The sequence below is a fragment of the Protopterus annectens genome, chromosome 12.part0, assembly GCF_019279795.1.
Source record: "Protopterus annectens isolate FY-2018-M chromosome 12.part0, PAN1.0, whole genome shotgun sequence".
Classification (NCBI taxonomy): Eukaryota; Metazoa; Chordata; order Ceratodontiformes; family Protopteridae; genus Protopterus; species Protopterus annectens.
The window spans coordinates 299,765,585-299,793,084 of record NC_056746.1 but is presented as its reverse complement, the minus strand read 5'-3'; positions in this window follow the sequence as shown (position 1 = coordinate 299,793,084).

Here is a 27,500-nt window from a genome sequence, read left to right as displayed (position 1 = left end):
AGTGCCTTCTGTGCAAAGTCTGCATGTTCTCCCCACGGTCAAGTGGCCTCCGAAAGACATGCGTGAATGGGCGTGCCTTCGCTGAAGGTTGGGCATCGGGCTGGCAACTCGTAAAATAAAAATTGACTGCCAATCATTAGCGGACTGAAATTCTGCTGTGGCAACCCCTAACCGGGAAAAGCCGAAAAGACAAACAAAACCCTAACAATGAAGGTGCATACAGGCACTTCAAGGCAGAGCACATATTTCCACCATAATATATTCCACTGTCACAAACATGAGCTGTGTGTACACAGGCTTACTGCACTGTCATTATCATTTGTACTCATGGCCATTTTAGTGTATGCAGCATAGATCTTCGTGATAAATATGCTTACATTAAACACTGACACAATCCTGAATAAATGTGAAGCTGTAGGGCCTTGTGGCAGAGCTCCTGCATATCAAGTTCAGATGTAATGAAAACAGGCTATTAAACACTGACACAATCCTGAGTAAACGTGAAGCTATAGGGCCTTGTGGCAGAGCTCCTGTATATCAAGGTCAGATTTAGTGACTGCAGGCTCTGCTCTATGAAGGAAAATAGTGACTGAGTGAAGTATTAAAGTATTGCAACACAACTACAGTGCCAGTACAACATAAGCACATTACAAACTGCATCTGACATGTATTTTTAATGTTCAAAATTATAGCACCAGAAAAACTATAATCTACCTAACTGATGTATCAGGCAATGCTTCAGTCCTGCTTACAATACACAGGAATATATATGAGGAATGCATTGCTGCACATACCGCATGCAGTGAAACTGGCATAAGGAAATTTCACAAATGTTTTACCTTTAACAACATGGCAGACATCATCTTAAATGTACCACGAAAGGAAAACAGATGCAGTATATTGGGGTCTGAATGGAGTGATGATAAGTCAGAAAGCAAAGGAGAGTAGTATTGCTGAAATAAGCAATTTATTGGTGATCCAAAGAAGTTTTATAGAGAATTGGGAAACAAGGTAAAAGGAATTGACAAACCACCGAAAAAGAAGAAATGGATACATTTTGGAAAAGTATTTATGAAGCTCCTGTGGAACATAACAAAGATGATAAATGGATAGAAGAAGTAGAAGAAAGAATAAGAAGTTTAACTCATTCACTCCAATGGAGCTCAGGTGTGTGACTAGGCCTGTTGCAGCAGCCATTGCCAGCAAGATGAGGTCTACCTGGCGGATCTCATATAGCTGAAAGCATTTTCATTGTCACTTCATTCCAAAGGTTAGAGATTGTTGGGAGAAGGAACTCCTTCTGATGTCTTCCAAAGTGGATCTTGAAATGTGAGCAATTCTCAAGTAGTAAAACATACATAGTGCCTTTGACACTGACACCCAAGGTTAAAATTGCAGTGGCCATAGCAACATTTCCTAAAATATGTCTCCCACACTGCAGTTAATTTCTCCAGATTTTATGAAAGCCACATTCATGACATGGTAATGAGAACCCACATAGGTGCCATGAGCTCTTATGGGTTGGTCAGATAACAATACGGTTGACAATACATGGCATATCTTTTGTATGTCAATAGAAGTTCTTGTAGACAGGATCTTTTCACGGGTATGTGGTGGATATTTGTTTGGCTGGAGTCCTCTGAGGAACATATTTTATTGGAGGTTAGGAAAATGTATGTCATATATGAATAACGCAATGAAAAATTAATTTAGGTGCTCAATCATTCCTTGCATTGCAGGAATGGCATAATGTAATTACATCACTAGTATTCAAGGATGAAACACAGCCAGAGGAATTAACAGTACATGGGGAAAAGAGCAATGACTGACCTCTGTAATGATTACCATTAGAAAACTTCACAGCGGTTATCACGTATGTTTAATGCACCCTAAGTCTTCCTTTGATTCATGTGCAAAAGCAGCAATAGACTCTTCTCCAGGAATGTATTCTGATATGGAAACATCTGGTGGACAATTTTCAGATGAAGTGGTACCACTGCATGGAGAAGGAGTAGGTGTAGTGAATTTCACAAGTAAAGATGGTGAACTGCTCATCTGTTTTGTAAGCAAGCCGCACTGAACTGCAAAGCCTTTCTTCCCACAATGCTATGACTGTGTGCCTATGTAAGGAAAAGTGCTGTCATTCCTGCTACAGCTTTAGAAAGTAAGTGCAACAGTGGTGTCAATTGCATTGCTAGACATTGGGTGATAGTACGGGAATACTTGTAGCATTCCTTAAGAATCACTGCTATATTTTTTTTCTAACTGTAAGTGATTTCATCACTGATCTACAAAAAAAATACAGTGTTCATTTCAATTATTTTTGTTATGTGATGCATTGTCCCAACATCAAAAGATCTGTGATTGCACTGTCAGTGATGAACAAGTTAAAACCTTACATTCTGGAGTGCAGCCAACACACTGAAGTACACATTTTGGGTGTGTTGACATCTGTGTTCTTGTCACATTACCTGAGCATAGTGCTGTGGATGGTGCACAACAGAAGACAAGAATTATCCAATGCAGTAAAGCAAAAGAGTTCAAGTCTAGCATATTCTAATATCCACTATAGCAACAGTAGATATATCAGAACTGCATTTCAAACTGTAAGTGGCTGTACAGTGTAATCATCACACTTTTGTTACATATTTAAGAAATGTGCATTGGGGCATAACAGTCATAGATACTATTTATACCACTCTGCGGCCCGTAGGAATGCACTGCAGCAATTTTTACATTCCTGGCATCCAATGAATTCTGAACTGTACATTCACAAAGAAAATAATCATTACTGCAGTTTAGAACCACTGCTTTTATAAGCAAATATTTGCAACCTATCATTGATATGTACAGTAGCCTGTGGCGTATCCTTGTAGATTGTCTGACAGTGTTACTCGGTAAATTGTTGACCATGCCACTTTCATTTGATGCTGGAGTGGAATGGATGCATTGTAATATATCTCAGCTGATCCTTCCTGTAAGTCAGGTATGAAATTTGATGTGCCATTGAGACACTGTCATGTACAGGGGTTTCTCCTGTTGAGCAACCTACAGGTGCACCATCAATGCCATCCGTGGCAGTAAATGCGGATGAGCATGAAATACTTGTGAAATGGTCATCGTTCACTATCAGTGAGCAGCATCTGTCAATCTGTTCCTCTCTTGTGCGTCACACTCTGGCATAACATTGTCTGATTCAGACATAATGTTGTTCAAGGAGTCCTTCAATACCATACATGACTGCCCAAATGGTATGACAGCAGGTATGTCATCCTGAGTAATGCAAAAATGTCATGTCAGGCATTTGATCATATTGTTACCGCAATGCTGTGGGAGGGAAAGTAATGTTTGCATTGATATGGCACATGAGGCATAAATTGTATAAAGAAGCACATGTGCACTGACATGCAAGCTACAGTGCTATAAGCAAGGAAAGCAGAATAGCATACAGACAACAACATGCTTGTGTGTTGGGATGTGATGGTAGGGATGCATGCAGACAAGCCACATACATTAATTGTAAATACCTGTCATGTAAGTGAAGTAATGATCATATGACACTCTGTAAATGGATTAAGAAGCAATATACAAAGAAAGAGTAAAACAGTGTTCAGAAATTAACTACACCTTTAAAACATTTCATTTACCATTTGTTGATAATGTGCTGAACTTGACTACTGTCTGTTCATGTCTGTGACTGTCTGCTGTGTAAGTTGCATTGCTGTTATCCACATAGACAAATGTTGCAGCGGAGTAAGTACAACATTTTTGCATAGGTGACACTTCACCTACACCTGTTAGTCATATGTGTATATGTAAATGTGCATATTTCTATCATCTATAAATCTGTGTATATACATATATAATCACAGATATATGTGTATGTACATATATAATCACTATAATCACAAATATATTATAACATAATGCCACTGCAAACAGTAGTTGTCGGGTACAATGCAAGGCTTGTTGAAAGTTCTAAAGAGCACACATTTATTTTCTGTGTACTATTGACAAATTGCTTGCTGTTCAACTAGTCTATAAACTTCATCAGCTATGTTGTTTTCCTAAGCTGACTACTATTCTTTAATTCATCCATCTCCAGACAAGTGACAAGTGGAGTACCTCAGGGTTCAGTCCTGGGACTGGTCTTGTTTGGCATCTACTTCTCTGAAGTACAGGCCAACACTAAGGGACTCTGGCTAATAAAGTTTGCAGATGACTACAAACTGGGTGCCATTACTGAATCCCAAAATTATCTGGATATTCTACAAAAGGGCCTTACAGAAACAGATGCTTGGTGCCAGAGCCATGGGCTCAAGTTCAATGCCAAGAAATGTATAGTTATTCCCTTTGGGAAAAAAACATGTACCCGTGAATTACCACATAGGTGGCAGTACACTAAACACTGAAAGTGTGATAAGAGACTTAGGGACACAGGTGGACAGTGGTCTCACCTTCAATAACCACATCGCCACAACAGTCAGGAAATCCTTCTATGTGGCACACCTCATTTCTAAGAGCTTTTCATCCAGAAAAAAGGAGGTCATTGTCCCACTGTACTCATCCCTCATTAGACCCATTATAGAATACAACACCCCATTTGGTATGTACCTCTCAATACATCTGCAACAACTGGAAAGGCCTCAGAAATACATCACTAAAAGAATCACAGGCCTAAAGCAGATGTCCTTTGCTGACCATCTAAAAGAATTCCAGCTATACTCTGTCGCATATTGTCTACTCAGAGGCAATCTCTGCTTAACATACAAGGCCATGTCAAACCCAGAACTGTTGGACATGCTACACTTAAAGAAATCCCAATCCCTCAGAGCCACATGCTCCAGGGATTTAAACCTTGTCATCACAATGAACAAAACATGCTGGAGGGATAGGTTCCTGACCCAGAGACTACCCAGACTCTGGAATAGACTGCCCATACATGTCTAGCAGAGCGCCTCTTTGGCCGTCTTCAAAAGGAACCTTGATGATTGGATGGGAGATAGGAAATTCATCCCGGGGATCACTAGACAGCGGTCCAGAGAAGTATATATTGTGGGAAGAAATAGCCAGGGAATTGTTATGGCTAGGCTTGTATAGGCTCTAGGGCTGATAGCCTAGTACCAAGATATGAACCTATGAACCTATTCCTTTTTGGATGTTTATGATTTCCTATTAATAAATAAATATGATTTACTGAAAACAAATACCAGGAGCAAAACAATGAAGGGCATGAAAATGATAACTCCAAAGTCTCTAAAGTTCCTCTCGTTCAAAAAAATCCACAGAAATCGAGGTCAATAGAACGTAAAAACAGTTTAATTGTGTGCACATAAAATACGGTTAGCGCTTTCGCTTTACAGCTTCATCAGACCAGTAATCAACAATAAAAACATCGTTTAAATAAGAATAGAAGCGGGAAAGTACTAAACTAGACGAAAGCATTTAAAGATATATGCCTCAATTAACACAGCGCTCCATCAAGACCTTCCTGTAATACACATTCACCAGAATAAGCGCTGTTAACAATCACTCAAAGCACATACACTATATATTAAAAACAGTACATACTGACAAAACATGATCACTATAAAACTTAAGTTATTTAAAACTACAATCGGTTGTGGGACATTCTCTAAGTACCATCAAATCAATACGGTGCATTGCCCTCAACAAATTGTACATTACTGACATATTAAAACCTATACATACTAGCAAAACATGACATCATAGCTGCAAAGCCTAAACTACTTCAAACTACAATTGGTTGTGAGTCATTTTCTGAGCGCCATCAGATCAATACCATCCATTGCCCCTCAACAAATTCGTGGACACATAAACCATAGAGACAAAAATTGAGGTTAAATTAGATGTGTACATACACCAAAGTCGATAGGGGGAACCCATCATACACGTCATCAAAGCTAAACATATAATAAAACTTAAACTGCAAAAAACTGCTTAACACCAAGGTGTATCTAGCCACAGTGTATATATATATATATATATATATATATATATATATATATATATATATATATATATAAGCAGTGGGGACCTAAAACATGTGTGCGATTACACTTTAAGGCCCTTGAGGCCTATAGTTGCAGGAAGAGGCTGGTCCACTGAGCCTTTTTCCATATATGTTGAAAGTAAGTTGAGACCTGTTGTTAACGAAAATCGATACATTCTACGTGATACCAAACAGTTCTTGTTAGACCTGTATGGGTTCTTGGGCTCTTGTCGGACAGAGATTGATTATATTTTTGTCACCATGGACATTCAGTCACTGTTCACAGTGATACCAAATTCCGTAGGGATAGAGATGGTAGACAGATATTTGAGAAGGGTCTCGGGTTATAATGCCACGGAGATAGATCTGCTCATGGCTTTCCTGGAAGTGATACTGGAATCCAATGTGTTCTGTTTCACAGACAAGCTGTACCTCCAAAGAGATGGCGTAGCTATGGGCACTTCTTGTGCCAATAGCTACGCCAATCTGGTGATAGCTGAGTGGGAGGAAAATGAGATGTTTCAGAATGATTTATATAAAGGGCATGCGTCCTTTTATAGGCGGTTTGTCGATGATTTATTTTTTCTGTGGGATGGTTCTGTGGATGAGTTGAACACTTTTGTTAATGAGATTAATGGCACCACTGATTTCTTGAGATTTGTGATGGAATCCTCTGAAATCAGGATTCCGTTTTTGGATGTCTATGTAGAGAAGTTGGATGGTGGACTCATTAATACAGGGTTGCATAGGAAACCTTGTCATAGGAACACTCTCCTACACCGGAGTAGCATGCACCCAGGTTATATTTATAAGAACATTGTTCGAGGTCAGGTGATGCGTGCTTCAAGATATAATCCCAGTGACACTTGCTTCAGGGATGAGTTAGAGAAATTATCTGAGAGATTGAGGGAACGTGGGTATACTGAGGGTGATTTGACCATGAGTACAGTTGACCTTGACAATATAAGAAGTGGGAGAGCTACTCCATATTTTTCTAACAGGCCTGGATACCTAGACATTGGTGATGTTGATGTAAAGGGTAGCTACAGTGGTGCTGCTTGCCCAGTGTTCTATACCAAAGATGTAGGGCTTGTTAAAGATGTTATCAGCACCCATTGGCACATTCTATCGGTGGACCCTGTCATTAGAGGAGTGTTAGGGGACAAGCCGAAGTTTGTGTACAAGAACAAACAAAATCTGAAGAAGTTATCATGTCACCCTAGGGTCACCATGGGTAGTGGTTTGGAGGTTTCTACCCACACGTCTCCTTGCCATCATTGCAATTTTTGTTCATACATTGAGTCTAACCCTGTATTCATCCATCCAAGTGGCTTTGGGAACTTCAGAGTTTGAGCTGGTGGGGACTGTATGTCCGTGAATGTGGTTTATTTGGCCACGTGCACCGTGTGTTCTGCATTCTATATAGGTAAGACCAATAGGAGTCTTAGGGATAGAATGCGTGAACACATATATCACATTAGGGTGGGCACATTACATAATGCTCTGGCCAAACATGTACATGAGACCGGCGTTGATCACTCCTTTAGGTTCAGAATTGTAGAGAGGTTATATAGCACACATCGAGGGAGTGATATTTCCAATTTGACAGAATCGAAAGAGAGTAATTGGATCATTAAATTGAGATCAGATATGCCACCAGGTTTGAATGGGAAAGTACCCATTAAACCGTTTCTTAGGATGAGGAAACTTAAAGTGTAATCGCACACATGTTTTAGGTCCCCACTGCTTATATATATATATATACACTGTGGCTAGATACACCTTGGTGTTAAGCAGTTTTTTGCAGTTTAAGTTTTATTATATGTTTAGCTTTGATGACGTGTATGATGGGTTCCCCCTATCGACTTTGGTGTATGTACACATCTAATTTAACCTCAATTTTTGCCTCTATGGTTTATGTGTCCACGAATTTGTTGAGGGGCAATGGATGGTATTGATCTGATGGCGCTCAGAAAATGACTCACAACCAATTGTAGTTTGAAGTAGTTTAGGCTTTGCAGCTATGATGTCATGTTTTGCTAGTATGTATAGGTTTTAATATGTCAGTAATGTACGAATTTGTTGAGGGGCAATGCACCGTATTGATTTGATGGTACTTAGAGAATGTCCCACAACCGATTGTAGTTTTAAATAACTTAAGTTTTATAGTGATCATGTTTTGTCAGTATGTACTGTTTTTAATATATAGTGTATGTGCTTTGAGTGATTGTTAACAGCGCTTATTCTGGTGAATGTGTATTACAGGAAGGTCTTGATGGAGCGCTGTGTTAATTGAGGCATATATCTTTAAATGCTTTCATCTAGTTTAGTACTTTCCCGCTTCTATTCTTATTTAAACGATGTTTTTATTGTTGATTACTGGTCTGATGAAGCTGTAAAGCGAAAGCGCTAACCGTATTTTATGTGCACACAATTCAACTGTTTTTACGTTCTATTGACCTCGATTTCTGTGGATTTTTTTGAACGAGAGGAACTTTAGAGACTTTGGAGTTATCGTTTTCATGCCCTTCATTGTTTTGCTCCTGGTATTTGTTTTCAGTATTATTTTGTTGTGCTTTCTACTAGGGGCATTAACCCCACTTGGATCGGTTCTTATAATAATATAAATATGATTTACTGGTTTATCTTATTGTCAATCATAGCTACTATCTCTGTTGCCTTACTTTATTGCAGATTAGGTTACTCTGGATCACACTGCTAATTCCCTTTGAGTCCCTTTCATTTTTCCTGAATTTCATGTAACATATACCTGAGAATGTGTGAGATCTGTCTTTAACATCACTCTCTTCCCTGGGGGAAAACAGATAACCACATCTGATAAGACTGATTAATTTTTTTAGCATTTTGTAAAAGATTATGTTCTCTGCCTCAGGTAAATAATCCTGCTGTTGCATAGATATCAGCATATATATGGATTCTTAACACTTTGTGTTTCTGTCCAGCAACTGTAAAATGAGTTTATGAAAGGTATAAATCTGTTCCGAGCAATGAAAAGATAGTCTCTGGTGAACTACACCCACAATTCATTAAAGCCTATGAAATGTTTTCCTCATTTCTCTTTGTCATATCATCACACTGTCATTAGAAACAAGCATATTTCCACATCTTTGGAAAACATCATCATTTATCCTACCTTGTAAGCATGGACAGTAAGATAATGCTGAAAACTACAGATCCAATCCCTTGCTACTTCTTTGGCAAAGATGTTAGAAAAATCTTCTTCCACACAATTAAAATGCCATCTTAAGAACTATGGACTGTTCAGGAAGCAACAATGTGGCTTCTGCACATGTCACAGTATGACCACTGCCATGTGTACCGTCACTGATGGTATTTACAAAGTTATTGACAATGGAGAGTTGACAGGTTCAATCTCTAGGGACCTCACCAAGTCATTTGAGTCAGTATGTCATCATAGGCCACTGAAAGAAATGTCACTCAACAGACTAATCAATGCAGCTTTTATCTAGATAATACTTAGACCATACTTTTCAACTTGCAGACATAGAAAATAGGAACAAAGGCCCTTGAAAAGTAGGTATTTCAAGCCAAAAATCTGGACATCTAATTAACATAAAATGTAAATACCAAATACTACATAACTATTCCTGCTTTCAATAGGAATGACGTGGGATACTACTCAGAAATATATGTTTAAAAAACACAGAGTGACAAAAATGATGAATATATATATATATATATATATATATATATATATATATATATGTGTGTGTGTGTGTGTGTGTGTGCGTGTGTGTACATTATTTAATAGACAGTGGAAAATCTGCAGACTTTAATAAACTGTAATGAGAAATTCTACTACTGGTTTAGAAAAAAGGGAGATGTAAGATGTGTATTCTCTTACTTTAAATTATTGTTGTCACTAGTATGTTGGTCATGTAATGTGTTTTTCTATGTACTAGCCAGCTTCAAAAGTCACATGTGATGAGGGGGATTTAGAAAATTGTGTGAAGGGTTAAATCAAACCGAAAATAGGGGTATGCATCCAGAAATAGGATTATACTTTGCATGGGTAAATCAGGCCTGAAGATAGGAACAGTCTTCAAAAACAAGGATAAAGGTTTGACTTAAACTATAGAACTCTTAGAGTTAATGTGGAACAACCATTTCCAGGCAACAGACAATCTTAAAAGGTACTCCATAGGGATCAGTTTTGGATCCATTAAACTTTTAATTTTTCATTAACCCCATTAGCTTTAACCTATTACACATTAATCTGTCTTTACACTGATAACCATGCCATTGGCCTTAAAATTATTTAACTAAAGTAACCAGTGAAAAAGTGTCACAAGAATTTATTGACTAATTAAAGGTTTGAACAACTCAGTTTAAATATTAATGTAGAAAAAAATTCTATAAATGTTTTTTGATACACGGTAAGAAATAAATGTATCTTGAAATGCTGGACATAAAGCCACTTGTTACAGTATAAGAGGCAATAATGAAAGAGTTTAGCTGATCAAGTCGATTGTCTTTGTGGACCCTGTATTTTCTTCTCTGAGCATGTAAGCATAAGCAAACCTATGAGCAAGCTTTACTTACTATTAAGTGAATGCTATGTGGTATCAAAATTCTTCACAAAGGATAAAAGACTAGCTCCTTGTATGCTATTTATTTATTATGCTTTGTTGACAAGGATGGTCTTACTGTGCAGTGACCATTTACAGAGCATCCTGCTGAAAACCATCACAGGTCTTACATAACAATGCTTAGGAAAAGAAAAAAACAGAAATATGTAAAATCATCAGACAGGACAATGCAATGTTGTTACAATACAAAAATTAAACTGGCTCAATACCTTGTTGTAGATGAAGTGTACTATATATTCCTATATTTATATATATATATATATATATATATATATATATATATATATATATATATATATATATATATATAAAGAAGTGCTATTTACAACTCAGGGTATAAACTTCCACTTATCCCCATCTCTGCTACTAACAAGGAGGAGACTTGGATATCTCTTAACAATTTGTACATTTTTATCTCACTTTTCCCAAATGAATGCACCAATGCCTTACAACTGAAAAGGTTAACTGTCTACCTATAGCCCACTAAATAGCTAATCCATACTCTTACTTATAAAGTAGTTAACCTTGGACACTGCCATCTCTTCATGCAGGGAACACCCCAGTACAGCACCATATCTCCTTGTTCTTCATCTGTTTGAAGCTCAGTACTCACAGTCCATGCATTTCAATTAAGTTGTGCTACCTTGAACCTGTGGAATAGCATCTTTGTCGATACAGGTTAGTATATCAAATCCATTCAACGGCATCCTGAAAGAAGTACATACCTTCAAATAAATATGATATCCTTTCACTGTTTAGTTGTCATGCTGATAACATGGAAAATAACATTTTCTTAATGCTAAATGACTACTACCATGTGATGAAGTTCCTAACAAAATCAGACCACCATGCTCTTAGGAAAAGTCCCTTCTCCACTTCCTGGAATGAGGGATACACCTCCTGAAACAAATAGAAAATAATAAGGCTATTCTACAAACTTCCTTGAACAAAATCCATTGTTTTGTGCTACAAGCCCCCAGAAGGGGACGTTAATGCTGATCTATTCAGAGACTTAGTGATTGCCCATAGGCAGTAGCTTCATTTGCTATATACTAAGCTATACAATCCTCAGTTTAAACCACTGAAGTTCACTTAAAGCCACCAATTCTGTCCACCACCATTCTCAATCCATTCTTTCTAATTCTCTAAACCCAAATAGTCATAGCAATTGAAACTTCTTGCTTAATTCAGGCAGAAAGGCATTCTTGTTAATTACCCAGGTACCTGAAACAATATCAGAATTGCAGTCATAGCTTTCCAATCCCCTCAGTCTTTAAATAGGAGTCAAGGAAATCCATAGATTACCCATATCAGTTTCTCAGCTGCTTTGACCATTATGGGGACCCTTAATTCTCCATCCATTCCCCCATTTTACCTTATGTATTGTGTTTATTATCTTTTTAGTTCATTCATTTCTGAAAATTGTTATGGTTTGATTGCAACTGGATATCTCCCACTACTGTATTCTACAATTTCCTTATTCTAAATGGTGACCTTTATCCTTTTCAGCTATCTATACAATACACTGCACTTTGTTGTCATTGCTAAACCATTACGCATAGTATTTATAATATACATAATTCCATTAAACTATTTTATCTTTTCTGCATTTTAATATTATCTTTAACATGGATTTTCTATCATAACTGTCTGTTGGGAATTTTGCATTGTTCTATCAACTTTAAAATAATGGATAATGGTATATGTACTTTCAAAAGAGAGGGAATGCTACTAGTAAAATATGTCATATACAGTGAATGTAGGGAAATGTCTTGATGTTTTATTTTCTGAGCATGAACGACCCTTTTTTGGGGAATAAAACAGGAAAAAGCTTCAAGGGTAAAGTTAGACATATGTTAATTAAAAGAGCAGGTACGGGGAGGCACTGAACTGCTGTGGTAAAATGGTGTTAATATGAGCCCCTGCCCCCATTTTATGCTTCTTGGAGTAATTGAAAGTTTTGTCTTAGAATAAAGAATTGCAGTTAACAAAACAAAAGTGAAACTTGAAGCAGAATGTAGGGGGAGTAAGAAATTTTCTTTTGAATCTGGGAAAAATGCACTGATGGTACATGGAAACAATAAATGATTATATGAAAAGAATGGCATGTGGGTGAAGGTGTAGTTGGAAAATGAAAAATACTTTCAAAAGGGAGAATGAAAGTTTTTTTTTTCATTACAGAGCAGGAATCTTATGAAGGCAAAAGGAAATTTGGAAGGTTTAAAGGATGAATTTAGAAGGTGAAATTTGAGAAAGCTAAAATGATATTTATTGTGAGATTTTTTATTAAAATTGTTTGTTGAATGCAGTATAAAAAGGATAGGAAATTGGATGCAAAGAAGTCAGATGAGGAAGCAAAAGTGTTGATTGAGAAAGACTATGCCTGACCAACCTCATCTGTAAGGCCATGGAACATATTATGAATCACTTAAATAAAGACATAGGCAACCTCCAAACCCTGTATCTTACCCAATTCGGCTTCGTCAAGGGCAGTTCCTGCCTGTTAAATCTGATGGACTTCTTTGAAAATGTGTCCATGGCCATTGGTGAGGGCAAATCTGTGCATGCAGCATACCTCAACTTGGCAAAGGCTTTTAAAACAATCCCACATTCAGGCATTACCAATAAACTTAGCAAACTGAATGTAAACCCCTTCGTTATAAAATGGGTTGCCAACTGGCTCACAAACCTGACAGACACTATCAAAGTGGGTGACTCCAGCTCAACCAGCAGACCTGTTACCAGCGGGGTGCCACAGGGGTCAGTGCTGGGTCCCCTACTGTTTGGTATATACTTCTCAGAAGTTCAGGTCAAAACTAAGGGGTTGTGGCTGACCAAGTTTGTAGATGACCGCAAACTAGGTGCAATCACTGAATCCCCAAATGACGTCAGTAAACTCCAGGAGGGTCTCAAGCAAAATAACAACTGATGTATTAGTCACGGTCTCAAACTGAATGCAAAGAAATGCATCATCATTCCTTTTAGCATAAGCAATGTCTGTTCACACTATCAGATCAACAACGATACCCTAAGTACCCATGAAGTGGTAAGAGACCTGGGATCACAAGTTGACTGCAACCTTAACTTAGACCACCATGTGTCTATTGTACTAAGCAAGGCTTTCTATGTAGCACATTTGATTAGTAAAGGCATCGCCTTGAGAGCAAAATAGGTTATAACACCTCTATACTCTGCACAAATCTGGCCCATAATTAAGTATAACACCCCGTTCAGCATGTACCATGCAAAACACCTGCAGAAACTGGAGAGACCTCAAAAATTTCTAACAAAGAAGATCAAGGGGATTCCACAGACCAACTACATTCCCTGTCACTATACTCCATGTCGTATAGACTTCATTTTTTTTTAATAAACGTCTTTATTGAATCATATGACATAGGCAATCTTACATTTATATAAATGAAAAACAAATAAAATGAAGTCACCGAAGTTGCAAACATTATACATCACTTATAATCTATCCAGTCATTGTTAGTTAAGCATTTTAAGGCTCATTCAAATCCTGCCTCTTCAACCTTTTTCCTTCTGTGCATATATTGTTCCCACAATTCCCATTTTTTCTATGTAATTTGCTCATTCCCTTTTCTAAAGATCCCATTTCCAGTTCTTTTGTCTCTGTCACTATATTCACTACTTCTAATCAATACTCCTAAATACTTCATTTTATCATATCCCCATAAATATGGATATTGTTGGACCAATTTGTGTGTGGGTACATAATTTACCAGTATCGCCTTTATTTTAGCTTCATTAATCTTGTATCCTGGGAAGATTTGAAACTGTATTAAAATGTTCCACAACACTGTAATGTCTCTTTCTGGGTTTCTCATGTATAAAATAATATCATCAGCAAACAGAGCCAGCTTTTTCTGACTATCATACCAATTATATCCTTGAATTTTTGAGTCTCTTATTTTCTTTGCCAATGGTTCCAAATATAAAGCAAACAACAAAGGAGAAAGCAGGCAATCCTGCCTGGTTCCTCTGCTCAAGCAGAAGTTATTAGATAGGACCCCACCCACTTTAATTTTTGCCTCCGATCCCTCATAAATACTCCTAATCAACCTTATAGTTGTATCAGGGAAAGCAAATGCTTCCATTGCCTGCTCATGAAGTCCTAGTCTACTCTGTCAAATGCTTTGTCTGCATAAAGACCCACCAATAAAAGTGGCATTTTCTTACATTCTGCTTCCCTCTGAATCATCAATGTTCTGTTAATATTGTCAAATGTTTGCCTCACCTCCACAAAACCACACTGATCCATATCTATCAATTTTGGTATCAATTTATAATCATGGTTTAGTATTGAAAAGGGCCTGTATGAAACTGGATCCGATGGATCTTTACCCTCTTTAGATATTACCATTACCACTGCCTTCTTCCAGGATGCTGGTACTTCTCCTCCTCTTAAAATACTGTTAAAGAAATCCTTCCAGATCTTTATCAGTTTTTCCCCTCCTAACTTCTAAACTTCCACAAAAATATCATGTATTCCTGGAGATTTTCTTGTAGATTGGTTATACATAGCCATTTTATCTCATCTCTTCCTATCCTGTTAGTAATTGAGCCTCATCTACCTCTAACCTTGGCATATTTAATTCTTCCATAAACATTTCCATTTGCACTTTTTCTTGATTTCCATATTTCTCTGGTTTATACAAACTTCCATAAAAATTCTGAAATATTTCTAATAATTCTACAGGATCTCTTGTTATCCTCCTTGTTATAGGCTCTCTAAGCCTGGTAGCAGCCCTTTCCACTTTCTGTTGCCTGAGCTGCTGTGCTAAAAGTTTTTGTGCTCTAGAATTATTATCAAAAAACAGTTGCTTAACTCCACCTTAATTTTATCCCACTCCCTAGCTATATTCTCAGAAGAAAATGTTATATTATCTAGTAGCTTCTGAATTAATTTCAAAACCCATTCCTTAAATTCCTCTATTTTCAACCGATAGGTGGAAAAGCACCAGTGTCTCATTTTATTTCATTACCTTGCATTTTTATTTTAGTTATTATGGACATGTGATCTGAAATAGTTATTTGGTGCATTTCAAGGTCTTCAATGAAATGCACGTGGTCCTGTGAGATATAAAATCTATCTAGGCTAGCCCAGTTTTTGTTTCTCAGTGTATAATATGTAAATTCACTCTGAACTCCTAGTACTAAATTCACATCTTCCATGCCAAACATTTTCATACATTTCTTCAAAAATCTACCCTCCTTTGTTAAGTTTTCCCATCTAGGCTCTCCAGACACATCTTCACTGTTGCAAACCAAATTCCAGTCTCCGCCTATAAGTAATATTTCTTGCTGAAAGCTGATTATTTCCCCCAGTATCTTCTTAAGCTCCATTATAGCAGTTTTAGGTCGAATGTAAATGCATGCCAATGTAATCCTCCTCCCTAGACAGTTTCCCCTTAGTACTATGTATCTTCCATTATTATCTTTTTTCTACTTCTATCACTATTGCAGCTCCTTTTGCAATTAATATAAGTACTCCTCTTTTCCTTTGTCCCAGATATTCCACTGAATAACAATCTTGAAAACCTTTCTTAATCAAATTCACATGTTCAGTTCTTTCCAGGTGTGTCTCCTATAGCATAGCTATTTACATCTTCAAATACTGAATTTTTTGCTTCATTATAAGAACAAAGGTTCTAAGTATATAGCCACACACACAGGCTAGAGTTAACCAAAAATAAAGGTTAGTCATGCTAAGACGCATGGTATAGCCTGTGCTATTAGTAAGTGATATTTGATTTTGTCTATCTTTATATCTCTCCCAGCTGAGAAAACACTTGAATACTTTCAGAAAACGTTTTCTCCAAGCCATGGAACAACTAGTCACCATCCCCACAAGAGGAGAAAACATACTTGATCTCATCATCACGAACATGGGATCACAATGTTCAACACCGGAAGTATACCCCTCACTGGTGAGATCAGATCATAAACTAATCTCGCTGGAGGTCCTCATCCCGCCCCCATCTGAAATAAAAAAGACCACAGTGAAAAACTTCTCAAAAGCCGACTTCACACTTCTAAAAACTAGTGTGGTCTCCTTTAAGGCCCCTGAGCCAGTGGTAAACATTACTCAAACCGCTGAATCACTTACAAATGCCTTCTACCAGCACCTACAGGACTGCATGGATCAGGCAATCCCAAACAAAACTAAGACTCTTTGTACCAAAGGCAAGCGTCCAGTCTGGTGGACCCCAGCCATAAACAAGCTCTACAACAAAAGGAGGAAGCTACTACAAGATAGAGCAAAATCCTTGAAAGGTAAGACACCTTTGATCATTATAAGTAAAAACTAAGAGCTCTCATAAAATCATCCAAGACAAATTTTGAGAGAAAAATCACCAAGGACTCAAAAGACAATCATAAGGCCTTCTTTAGCTATGTTAGAAACCTAGGAGGAAACTCCCAGATATGCTCAGAATTAGTTCAAAATGATGTGAAGATTACTGAACCTACACACATTGCCAACATACTGGCTGACAGGTTCAGTGCAAACTTCTCCCCCCACTCCCACCCAAAAGGAGAGATATCTATACCAGAGGATTGTAGCCCCCCAAACATCTCCAACGCCCAGGTGAGAACTGCTCTCTCCAAAGCAAAAAACACAGCATCCATGGGACCAGATGGTGTCCCCGGCTGTGTGCTCCATGAACTCAATGAGGAATTAAACCCGCAGTTAGGACAGCTGTTTAATCTTAGCCTCACCTCAGGATACGTACCAAAGGAGTGGCGCACAGCGACTGTGGTCCCACTTCACAAGGGCGGTGCCTCCACCGACCCTGGAAATTACCGTCCCATTAGCTTGGCAAGCCTTATCTGCAAAGCCATGGAGAGGATCATAATGGAACTCATAAATAAAGACATAGGGAACTTGCAGACTTTGGATCCAACCCAGTTTGGCTTTGTCAAAGGCAGATCATGCCTTTTAAACTTGGTTGACTTTTTCGAGACAGTCACCAAGGCCATTGATGAGGGAAAGGCAGTCCATACAGCCTTCCTTGACCTGGCAAATGCCTTTGACACAATACCCCACTCAGGTATCATCGAAAAACTCATCAGCTTGAATGTAAACCCATACATCACAAGATGGGTTGCAAACTGGCTAAGTGACAGAACCCACAGGGTCAGAGTTGCTGGAGCCATGTCAGACTCAAAGCCTGTCACAAGTGGTGTCCCACAGGGCTCAGTCCTGGGTCCACTCTTGTTCGGCATCTACTTTTCTGAAGTACAAGCAAATGCAGGAGGGTTATGGCTGACAAAGTTTGCAGATGACTGCAAACTGGGCGCCATAGTCGAAAACCCATCTGACACAGATATCCTTCAGAAGGGCCTCACAGAAACGGATAACTGGTGCCAGAGCCATGGCCTAAAGTTAAATGCCAAGAAATGCATAGTCATACCCTTCGGGAAAAACAAGGTTACCCCTAGCTACCATATAGGTGGCAATCCACTGAGCACAGAAGAAGTCATCAGGGATCTGGGGACCCAGGTTGACAGTAGCCTTCGTTTGACACTCATGTTGCTAAAGTAGTTAGGAAAACCTTCTACATTGCCCACCTGATCATGAAGGGATTCACATCTAGATTAAGGGAGTTCATCGTCCCCCTGTACTCATCACTCATTAGACCTATGATTGAGTACAATGCCCCATTCGGAATGTATCTGACCCGACACCTGCAGCAGCTGGAAAGGCCCCAAAAGTTCCTCACCAAAAGGATAAAGGGTCTCAAAAATATGTATTATGCTGCCCGACTGAAAGAACTCCAGCTCTATTCAGTCTCATACCGCTTGCTCAGAGGTGACCTGTGCCTGACATATAAGGCCATGTCAAACCCAGATTTGATGAATATGCTTCACCTCAAAAAATCTAGATCCCTCAGAACCACAAGGGCGGGAGACTTAAACCTTGACACGGTTATTAATAGAACGTGCTGGAGGGACAGATTCATCACCCAGAGACTCCCTATGCTGTGGAACAAAATCCCGGTACATGTGAGGCAGAGCACCTCGCTGGCCTTGTTCAAGAGGAATCTTGACCAATGGATGGGAGATCGCAGATCTACCCCAGGGATTACTTCAGTGTCACTGCTTGACAGAGGCACAGCAAAATAATAGGCATAGTTTTATTCAAACTAAAGGGGTGGCGAAAGCCAAATAACTATGGGCTAGGCTTATAAATGCCCTTGGGCAGATAGCCTAGTATGAACCTATGAACCTATGAACCTATGAACCTATGAACCTATTTATCTTTATCAAATTGTCTTCTAGTGACATGCAAACCAGACACAAAACTGCTAAGGGTGCCTTGTTTACCAGAAAAAAGCCTTATAATATTCAATATTCTTTTTCATTTACATGCATTGTAATAAACTTGTTACTGGATAATGCCTAGGGTCTTAACCCAGTCATTTCTCCATGCAAGCATGATTTTGTCATACTCTCTTAACCAGACCCCTCCTCTTCTCTCCCCCTTCCTTTTTTTTTTTCTTTTCATTGTAGTACCCACATTTCTTAAAACTGAACAAAGAAAAAGAGAGAAGAAGGGAGAAAAAGAAAAAAAAAACACCTGTTTATATTAGCATCCCCATTACATTAAAAAAACCAACAAAGCTTTACTTCAAGTCTAATTGTTTTTTGTATTATCTTTAAAGCTCTCACAGCTGGGAAAACCCCTGATTGTTTTCAGAGAACATTATGTCCAAGCCAATTTCTCTGTTCTTTTGCTTCTTTTCTCTCAGCAAATCCCATTTTCTACCAGACTGTCCCTAGTTTCTCTTTATCAGATTGTCTCCATGCAGACATGAGGACCAGCTGCAGAAGTGTTACTTAGTATACATGCATTTGCTAAAAAAAGCTTCATAATATTCAATATTCTTTTTTATTTACTTGCTGTCTCTTAAAACTAATCAGTCTAAAGTCCTTAAGCCAGTCATTCCCCCATGCAAGAATGAAAAATGCACATTATTTTGAACTTTGTCATGCCTTTTTAACCAGGCTCCTTTTTTCATTGCATTGCCTATATTTCTCAAAACTGTACAAGAAGAAAGAGAGAATGTGGGGAGAAAAAGAAAAACAGCAACACCTATTTACAATACTCATTGCACTTAAAAATAGCATGCAAAGAAAACCACACACCACCAATACAGCACTATTAAGAAACGAAAGTGCTGTCATTACTTACAGTTAGCTTTTTCCTGTCTGTTCCCCTCCCCTAAGCATTTTTCTGAACATTAATGATATGAAGTAGGGCATACACTTTAGAGTCCCCCACAAATCCAACAAATTTTGAAAAAGTCCAATTTTTCAGAATTTCTTCATCTGTCATATTTCACAAATATAATTATTACATTGTAATCACACATTAAGTTATTGGTTTTATTACTGTTCTTCTCCGTTGCATATCCGGTCTCATCTTCATTTCCAATGTACTCTCAAGTCTTCTAGTCAACTCTCATGCTCCTTTCCTTCTCCCCAATATTTTCCTTTGAAATACTGGAAAAGGTTTCACAGGTGCAGTCTCTCTGTGGTCTGTATTACCAGAGGAACAAGAAGCAGAATCTCCTTCTGTTGTACAGCTCACATTTTGTTGGGCAAATTTTTGTATTTCCTCCTTAGCATGCACTTCATCAAAAAATTATTTTGTCCCCCTCAGGGAAGACTACCTTAAAGACAGCTGGATACAGCAGTTTGAATCTCACACTTGCGTCTTGACATTCTCTGAATAGTGCAATGAATTTACTTCTCTTTGGTCTGGTGTACAATGAGAAATCATTCTCCACATTCTGCTATCTCCCACTTTTAGCATTTTTGTCCTTCTACCACAGTTTTGTCAGTATCAACTCCTTTTGCTGGTAGGGTTGCATCTTTACTACTAAAGGTATAGGTTGCTTTCTTATAGCTAGGTTTGGAGCATACACACAATGTGCCCTTTCAATTAACAACTTCTGCTGTGGAATACCAGTCCAGATGCCTATTTGTGCTTTCATAAAATTAGTGCAATCTGTTCCTTCCAGCTTGTCTGTTATAGCTGAAAATCTCAGGTCTTCCCTACGTGCCCTGTCCTCTAATTGTATTATTTTTTCAAACATCTCTTCCTGAGCAGTCTCATATTCAGCCAAACTTTTCTTCATTTCAACCTCTGATTTTTGCAGCTTTATCATCTCAACTGAATATCTGTTTAAAGCTTCTTCCATTTTTCCAGCCTTTTGTTGTTTGTGTTGATATACTCCATCACTGTTTTGTTTATTTTAACCAGGTCTGTATGCAGTTGTCTTTTATCTTCCTGTAGGTTACTGGAAGCCATGTCTGAAGGTTGCATTGCTTTTTTGCTGAACAGCTGCAGAACTTTCCTCAGAAAGTGTTTCTTCCTCACTTTTTGTAGCTGATTTTTTTTCCAGGTCTTCTGTATTTCTTTATTCCTGGCATCCAGGTAGTGCACTTACTAGCCAGTTACTGAAAATTACCTATAAACACAAGTCTACTGGCCTTCTCTGCTGAGTTACTCTTTTCACACAGGGAGAGCTAGAAAAAAGCTGTTAGTGTGCAGCCATCTTGGAACCCATGTCATAGAGACTTCTTAGGGGTGACTTGTGCGTGGCCTACATAGCAATCCAAGACCCAAACCTAGTGAGCTTGCTGCAAATCAGTAAACCAAATGGGACTAGGGCTACCTGCTCCAGGGACCTAAATATGACCTGCGACTTAAGTAGGACATGCTGGAGGAAAAGATTTATCTCCCAGTGACTGTTTCATCTTTGAAACAGGCTACCAGTTCTTGTGAAACAGAAGACCTCTATGACACTGTTCAAGAGGAACCTGGATGAGTGGCTGGGGCACCATAAAGTCTTACTGGGAATAGAGCTCACAACTCTCCTGGACATGGGCAGTCATCACTAAATGCAATGTTGGATATTGACTAGCATTGTCATGGCATTACATTGGGCTGAAATGGCTAGGCTTAAAATAACCTCGGGGTCAATAGCCTAGTATTAATTTCTTATGATCCTATGATAAGACATTAGTTTGAGAAAATAAAAGGATGTGGTAAGGTTAATTAAACGAGTCAGCCCTAAGGATGGATTGATGATATTCTTTTTTTTTTTAATTACAAGAGTAGTGGTTGTTATTTTTACAAGTAGTGAATGAATGGGTTATGGAGGGAAATAAGGATATTTGTTTGTGTAAGTGTTCTTAAGTTCATGTGGAAAAGGAGAACAAGAATATTTGAGTAATTACAGGCTATTAGCTTTGAGTTATATATATTTTAAATTAATGAAAGGAATGCAACTCAAAAGTAGGAATGTAATAATAAAATTAGTGGAATGTGAGGTTTCTGTGGCAGATAATGAAAATATACTAAGTATCTGCTGTTCTTGGGGAAAATAAGGAATCTTTTTCTGTTGTTTAAGAAAGTAGCGGAGGATAATAGCCTGTGATATTCAGAAGGCTTTTGATAATGTTTTCCTGGACAGTTGTCACATTTATTAAGACTTTATGAGTTGACTGAGATTGTTTGGACTGACTAATACTATTTCAGAGAGTATACATGTGCAGTTATTACTGGACCAGGTTTTGGGAGAGGAAACACATATTAAAAGGGTGTTAGAGAATGTCCCTTAAGCCATGTTGTATTAAGTTTGGTAATAAATGCAGTGGTTGGGGAAAGAACAGGTGAGGAGATGGGTGAAGATTGGGTATTTGAGAGGGGAATTGAGTTTCCACTGCTATTAGGCTCTGCAGATTAACTGGTTTTAGTAGCAAGAGAAGACAAATTAGTGAGGGGATAGGATGATGAATATGTAAAAAAGTTTAGACAAGGCATATTGTTCCATTTGTATAGAGAAAGGTAAAGGTTCTGGGCAGCTGAGACCTCAGCTAAATGTGTCATCTGAAGGACAACACCTCAAGAGTACAGTACTCCCATAGTGCACTACAGTATCAATACTGGAATATGAATTGTTTCTCTTAACTAACTGGTGTGGGTTCTAGCCCTCATTGATTAACTAAGTGAAACACAAAGGTTATTTGTGATAGAAAAAAATAGGGTTTTGTAAGAATCAAGTGTGTGGGATATCCTGGATAGCAGTTATATCAGAAATGAAAAATAAAATGTATGAAGATATATAACCAACATAATTTTTGGAAAATATGTACAGATTTAAGGAATAGTTAATGGGGATATGATGACATATTGCAAGTAAGGAAAAATTATTGGGAAGAATTAGACAGTGTTTATATGTAAGATGCTTGGGAAACATTTTAAGAGAAAAATATTTTTTGTTAGAACTGGATTGTTAGATACAGGAAGTTATTAGTTTATATATATATATCACTTATGGAATGTTTGGAAACAATTATTTTTCCCTGTTGTGTGGGGAACAAGGTTGAATCAGATCACCAGGATATTTTGTATAGGAAGGAAGGGAAATATGGGTTAAGGATGGTTATTGCAGTTATTGATTTTTGGAGGAATTATTTGCATTTTTATGAAGAAAAAGGGAAGTTTGGGTTTATGTTCAGTTAGGAACTATGGTAGTACATTTGATGTAGGTTTATGGAAGAAAAAGGTCTGAGAAGTAGATCATAGTTGCTAAGTATAGTAGAAAAGTATTGCTGTGAAAAAATGAAGCATTAGGTATCAATGTAAATATAAAGAGTGGTAGAAGTAATTTTTTGAAGTGCTATTCAGAGTAATCTGATTGAAGTACAAAAGGCTATCATGACAGAAGAAATGTGGTTAACAATAAATCTGGTTTTGTGGGACTGCTTTTGGATACTTTTTCATAAAAAACATCAGCTAAGGCATAGGTGAAACATAAAGGTCACGAGGAGCAATACAGCATGCATTTTTATTGTATTGGAGTTAAAGGTTTTGGAAGATTGATAAAGTTTGTGGTTAAGAAGGTTACAAGATGTGACTATAAAATGTTTATAGGCATTAAAACAGTGCACTAAGAAAAAAAATCCTAAGTAATATAGGACAGTGGTTACATCAGTATGGAGTTTTGAAAAAAAAAAACAGTTGTGCAAATGTACTAGATATTTAAAAATGAATGATGGGGTATAAATAAAGGAGGGCAGAGATGTATATTACAGAAGAGAAAGAGTGGGGTTTAAGTTTATAGTTTAGTTTGATTTTTTGGGGTTCTGAATTTCACTTCTCAATACTGTCTTATTTTTACTGAATAACAATGTGGAGAAATAACAAGAAAAATTATAATTACATTTTAGGGGATAATAATAGGATAACTGGTATCAAAAAGGTGTATGATTGTGTGTTAATTATGTTATATTTATTCTAGTTTATGCTGGATTGATTTTATTTAATAAGGCTACTGGTGCTCATTTTGATATGTGCAGTGGGATCTTCTGCCTTTGTGTAAGCTATTAACAACTCAGTCAGAGAGAACCTTAGTTAATATCTCATCTGAAGGTTATTGCCTCATAGGTGTATAGGCAAGTACTAGGCTAGCTGCCCCCGAGGGCCATTTTAAGCCTAACCAGTTTCTCTTTTTGTGCTCAAATTAACCTGAACCTATTTGATTAGAGATTGACTTTACCCATTACATGATCAATAATTATATATTAGCCCTAATGAGAATAACTGGGATCATACCATAGATAATTTGAGGGGATACGTGCATGCAATAAAACATTTAAGAGCTGCCTCTCACCATTAGTAGTACAGGGGCTGTCCTGGGATAAATTATCTGTTTCCCATTCATAGTTCTAACTTGGACTTGAATATGGACAGGGATGAGCTTTGTTTTATGTGGATGGGCAGTCTGTTCCAGAGCAGTGGTATCCTCTGTGAGATATAACTCTCCTTACAAACCATTCTATTGATGTTGCAAAAGACTTTTAAAACTCTAGCCCAAGTATTTCTGATACCATTTGACCTTTTGATGTGCAGTAAATCAGTAATCGGTCGGAGAATGCCAGGCACAGGTCACTTCTTAGCAGTCTGTAGGATATGGAGTATCATGACAGGGTTTTGAATTGGTCCATGTAGGGGATGTTGTTTAGGCCTTATATCCTTTTTAGTAAGGTACTGATGTTGGCATTCCTGTTGTTACATGTGTCTGGACAGATTCATGACAAAGGGAGCTGTATATTCAAAGATTGGCCTAATGAGGGCTGAGTAAAGGGAGACAATGGCATCCCTAGATCTAGACACAATCCTTTTGTTTATAAGCTGTTCAATATAGAAGGACTTTCTTACAACAATGGGCACATCTTGGGTTAAAAGTCAGGTCACTGTCCAAATAAGTTCCCAAATCCTGAAAAACTGGGTCAACTCTTAGGGGCTTATTGTCAATGTAGTTATTCCCTGGGGTAGATGACTTTCCAAAGGATACAATAATGCAATTGTTGGTATTATTAGTTTCAGTCCATGATTTTGGCACCAGTTATTTATTTGGGACAACCCTTCCTGCAGGATGGCAAAGTAATTTGCCTCAAGGGTCCAACATCCCACCTCCTTATGTTACACTATAATCTCAGCACTGGAGCATGATAATAATAAGATAACAAGAAGACAAAGAGGAAAGGTAGAAAAGGATATTAGTAATGCAGAAGTTAAATAAATAGAAACTGAGGTTATAGAGTGCATGCAAAGTGAAGGATTCAGTGTAGAAAATCTAATTCAGAAAGCACCACAACAGGATAGAGCAATGGATATCCAAATTAAGGGGAAACCAGTGGAACAGGAAGCAATGGGTTAGGTGCCATATTAAGAAAGTTTGGAGCCTTCCACAGGAAATGAGTACAAATGTTAGCTTGAAGCTGGACAGCAAAGGAAGGAAAAGGAAACTGTGGAAACTCTGATGCAGTCAATGTTGAGAAGTGATAGGCCAGAGAGTTCCCACATGACAGAGCAACGGATGGCACAGGATGGAATTGAAGAGAAGGTACCACAGGAAGATGCTACAGATCTTTCTATAGAATGCCAGCAAGAAATGGAAAACAAGGAATGTGCCCTCGGTTTGGAAGAAAATGGGCTAAGAGAATTGCTTGATTTAATAGACATAGATAGATATATTAAGATCAATGAAAGAAATAGACTGCAGAAGGTCAATAAAACCCAAAAAGTCAGACATTTGATAAAACAAATGAACACTGTAATTAGGACTGTCCATAGTGATCCATGTGATATAATATAAGTAAACAGTATATATTACTGTGCAGCTAAATTAATAACTGATAAACTTCTACCACAAGAACACAGGGTAGTGAGGGAAAGGAAGAGGAGCAATTGAACACCATCATGGAAGTATCGAATAGAGAAAACTATAAAGCAATTAAGACAAGAAGTGTCACTGTTAGAAGACTACAGAAGAGGGAATCGATCAACAAAAATACTAAGAAAGATAGATATGATTAAAGTATTACACAGTATTAGAACAGACCAGGATCTATCATGCACTATTGCATATAACAAACTAAAACTTTCAGCACAGGCAGAAAAACTTATACAATACGCAGATAAATATAATGGAAAAGTACAAAATAAGCTATTTATTGATGACCCAAAAAAGTTTTATAGAGAATTGGGAAACAAGGTAAAAATGAATTGAAAGACCGCCAAAAAAAGAAGAAATAGATACATTTTGGAGAAGTATTTATGAAGATCCTGTAGAACATAACAAAGATGTTAAATGGATAAAAGATGTAAAAGAAAGAATAAGAAGTTTAAAGGTACAGGATATGAAATGGGATGAAGTAACAGCCAGAGAGATTGAAACACAGTTAAGTAAAGCCTCCAATTGGAAAATCCCAGGCCCAGATGCAGTACCTAACTTCTGGTTAAAAGTATTAACATCTTTGAACGAATATTTAGCCATGAGTAAGAACTATTTGTATGCACACCCTGAACAGACACCAACCTGGCTAACAACAGGAAAAACAATGCTCCTACTTAAGAGTGAACCAGCAAGCTACCCTAAAAATTATAGGCCAATAACTTGCCTTCCAACAATGTATAAACTATGCATGGAAATTGATGCTGACAGAGTTTATAGTCATTTAGAAGAAAACTCAATTATGGCAGTAGAACAAAAGGGCAATAAAGGAAAGTCATATGGAACAAAGGATCATTTGTTGTTAAATAAAGTCATAGTGGAGAACTGTAAAAAGGGGAAGAATGTAAGGATGGCATGGATTGGCTACAAAAAAAAACATATGATAGTATCCCACATTCATGGATAAAAGAGTACTTAAAAATGTATAAGATACACTCTAAACTGATCTACTACATTACAGTGACCATGAAAAAGTGGCAGACCATTTTGCAATTAAGCCATGATAATGGACAAATTATTATCCCAGGGTTAAAAATTCAAAGGGGGATATTCCAGGGTGAGTCTCTGTCACTATTGCTATTCTGCCTTGCCCTTGACCCATTAAGCTGTTTACTTAACAGCTTAAGCCATGGCTATAATTTGGCTGCTAGAAAACAACAAAGTGTAAAGACTTCTCATCTTCTCTTTGTCAATTATTTAAAACTGTATAGCTCATCAGATGAGGAACTAAAACCACAACTGCAGGTTGTCAAAACTTTTTCAGATGGTAATAAGAATGTCATTTGGTCTTGATAAATGTGCAAAAGCAGCATTTAAAGCAGGAAAACTGCAACACCGGGAAAACTTCAATTTGGAATAAGAATGTGATATAAAAGAACTTAATCAAGAGGGAGTGTATAAATATTTTTGAATTGATGAAGGCTCAACAATAAAACATGAACAAATATGAATAAAACTTAGTAAGGAATACTTTAGAAGACTTAAATTAATCCTGAAAACAGCATTGACATTTAAGAA